Source organism: Crinia signifera, chromosome 4 (genome assembly GCF_055691185.1).
Source record: "Crinia signifera chromosome 4, ASM5569118v1, whole genome shotgun sequence".
In the NCBI taxonomy this organism is placed as follows: domain Eukaryota; kingdom Metazoa; phylum Chordata; class Amphibia; order Anura; family Myobatrachidae; genus Crinia; species Crinia signifera.
In genome coordinates this window covers 302,430,599-302,434,434 of record NC_139220.1, presented here as the reverse complement: position 1 = coordinate 302,434,434, position 3,836 = coordinate 302,430,599, and positions in this window count along the sequence as shown.

Below are 3,836 nucleotides of genomic sequence, written 5' to 3'. Positions count from 1 at the left end.
TGCATTTGTTGGGGAACCCAACACTTTTTTATCCCCCTCATTTTGCTGCATAAGAGATATGGAAATCCATTAGCATCACATAAAGCTCTAAGAGCTAAATCATTATTGGTACTTGTTTCCTAGAACGGCGCCCAGAGTTCCTACGTACGCTAAAGTAGGGAAATGGCATCGCATGGGCCATTATAGCGGCACGCAATGCGATTTTTTAATGTCATTTTTTCAATGGTCTGTGTGCCCTAGGGTATCGCATCGCACCTCCCGCGAAATCGCATGCGATTTTATAGGGTGTGCGATGCCATTACATTAGTTATACAATGATATCATTGTATGTCCTAAAAAGAGTTGTGACGCACCCCCCCCCCCCACTATCCACGCCACCAGAGGCGTAACTAGATATTCGTAGGCCCCATAGCAAAAGTTTGTAAGGGCCCCCTGTTTAACAACTGATGGTGATAAATGTATGCAAAACATATTAGTTTGACAGCAAAGATGGGCCCCCTTCAGCTCTGGGCCCCATAGCAGCTGCACCCCCTGCACCTATGGTAGTTACGCCCCTGCACGCCACCCCGAAACTTGGCGAGCGCAGCGGTTGAACACGTCCTCTGACTTTTTCATACCCCCACTATCCACGTCGGCATGAAGTTGATTTTATATAGTGTGGCGAGCGCAGCGAGGCACCGAGCCCGAAGTGTAACGAGCGCAGCGAGCCCCGCGAGGGGACGCGGATTACTTTACATGTATTCCGCATCCCCTCACGCTTCGGGCTTGGTGGCTCGCTGCACTCGCCACACTGTATAGAATGAACTCCACGCCGACGTGGATAGTGGGGGTATGAAGAATTCGGAGGACGCGTTCCGCCACCACTCATGGGGCTCGCCACGCTTCGGGGTGGCGTGGATAGTGGGGGGGGGGGGTGCGTCAAAAATATTTTTAGGACATCCAATGATATCATTGTATAGCTAATGTAATGGCATCGCACACCCTATAAAATCGGGAGGTGCGATGCGTTACCCTAGGACACACAGACCATTGAAAAAATTACATGAAAAAATTGCATCGCATTGCATCGCATCGCATCGCATGCCGCTAAAATGGCCCATGCGATGCGATGCCATCCGATTTCCCTATGCAGAATAGCCCACTAAGCACTAAGCAAATAGCTTAGTGGGCGCCGTTCTAGGAAACAAGTACCTCATTATTATATATTCCTGGTTTTAAAATAAAACTCAGGTTAAGATCATGTGAGATTTTCTAGTTATATGCATTATAGGGCACAACAAGGAAATAAAATACAAAACACCAGAAAAGTTTTATTTTAGGCAAAAAAACTGCATGGCCGCCATCCCAGCAAGTGTTCTGTCCCCAACATAATGCCTAAACCTGTTCTGCTATGGACTGGTTAATGGTAATAGCGATGCTTCTTGTCCTCCACCTGCACCCTGCACGTTTACAAACAGTCTACACTCAGGCCTCTGACCGGAATAAAGCAACTTGCAACTTTGTATCAATGAACAGGAAATATGAAGATACATAAAACATGTCCTGGGTAGCACCACTGCCATCTTGCGGATGAATTGCGGTACTGCAGGTATGTCGTGAAAATATCGTTTTTCAGGCTTCCAGAGTCTGTATTACCATCATCAGGTAAGACGTATCCCTGCCTTCTGTCCCATCCTGTCCTTAGAGTGCTCTCCCAAATATATCACGGCAATAAAACTTTAAAAGCCTATTCATAACGTTGTTTGCAAAAGGCAAAATCCCCCCTCCCACTCTCCCACCCCGACCCCAATGAAAAACATGTTGCAGTCAATGAGTTGAGGCTGGGATTTGACAATGGTGTGGTTAAACGTTATCAGAGGATGGGGAGGGGGCGTGGGGCGGCGGGCTGCCCCATCACCATATTGGGAACGCCCAGCGTTTCATGGGCGTTCCCATGAGAACGTTGGGTGTTCTCATGCTAATGAGGCATGACGGACAGGTGGGGGGCGGGCAGCTGACATCACCGGTTGTCAGCTGCCCGCCTACTTCCCCCCCGAGCAGACACGCATTTGTAAGGTTGCTCTGAGGCAACAATACATATGCGTGAGCCTTCGCCATCATTCGATGGTCGTCAACCATCGATTGATGGGGGCGGATCCCACCAGGCTGCAAATGGATGTTACTGTGTACTGTGCCGCCATACCCTTCCGCTCAGCAGGGACCCGCAGATTTACTTTGCGGTGTGGTCCCGGCTCACCTTCTGCTTCTGTTATGAAAATGGTCCATCACAAAATGTCCGCCCCCATACAGCAGACAGTTTCACAGAACTATAAGGACACGCAAAGAAGAATTCCCTCACCAGTATTATTTTAATGATAATCCTCTTCCCCCAGAAATGTTCCTATATTAGGGAGAAAATGATCTTCCCCAAAATAGGTCAACTGGGTGCTACCCACTACTTAAATACAGACATAAACACCCACAAAGAAAATAAGAATCTTTAGGGTGCACTGAGGACCAAATAATTTTTTACATAAAAATGTACTTTTAATGTTATTCTAAAAAAAAAAGTCTCATATAGAAAGGAGACCTGATATCCTTGATGTGGTGAAATATTAAAAGATAGATTTGTGAATAAAGAGATGAAAATATACGTGAAATTTGTTAAAAAGAAAGAGAGGAATACATGCACGTGTATGAGGTTTTATGAGTTCAGTGTTTTTGACATAAATAGTCCTGTATCATAAATCTCAATCGGTTACTGCCCAATTATCTTTTATAAGTGGCAGTTTCCTTTTTACATGGAGTTCATAGTTATATAGCTTGATCGGGCTTATTATATTTGATGGACATTACACTTAACAAATGAAGGAGATTTTTTACTCCTAAAAGTGCAGTAATAAAAATAGGTCCTTCTAGTTCGCCTCAGTGTGCTAGCTGATATGATTTTAAATGAAGTTGCACCGTATATCTGCGTATTCGATATTAATATGACAAATCCAGCCAATTTAGAGGAGAGTGTTTTGTCCTCCTACCTATGAGACAGCGAGCACTGCTATCCAATGTCACACTGTGTATACCCTAGGTCCCTGTGAATCACGCTATATACCAATAAGGGTGTCGCTTTTGATTCTACAAAAAAAATTTACATTATCCGTATTTCAGCGGATAAACCGCCGGATCTTATAGATAGAGGGGCACTCATGCATATACATTACAGTGTACTAGTTCCCAAGGTTTTTCCTTTTTTTTTCCTCTGGGTCTGATGTTATCTCTATATATCCATAGAGGGTTTCTCACCCGTATAGTAAGCTGTATTACCGCCGGGATTATTGTCTTTTTATAACCATCAGCCTTGAATACAGAGTTTGTTAATATTGGGAGTCGGTATGCTGCCCCCTTTTGAGTGATTAGGCACCCTTATTTTTAACCCGTTAAAAGCCAAGAGGGGAGCCGGGACCGCACCGCAGAGATCTGCTGGTCCCTGCTAAGCAGAGGGATAAGGCGACACGAGGGGGGAATGGGCGGACCTAGATTTACATTGGCCCTGGCAATGGTAGCACCAGCCTTGTCTGGGATTCCTCAGGGCTGGTATCTGCATTTGTTGGGGAACCCAATACTTTTTTATCCCCCTCATTTTGCTGCATAAGAGATATGGAAATCCATTAGCATTACATAAAGCTCTAAGAGCAAAATCATTATTGTATATTCCTGGTTTTAAAATAATAAAACACAGGTTAAGATCATGTGAGATTTCCTAGTTATATGCATTATAGGGCGCAACAAGGAAATAAAAGAGAAGTTTTATTTTAGGCAAGAAAACTGCATCGCCGCCATCCCAGCAAGTGTTCTGTCCA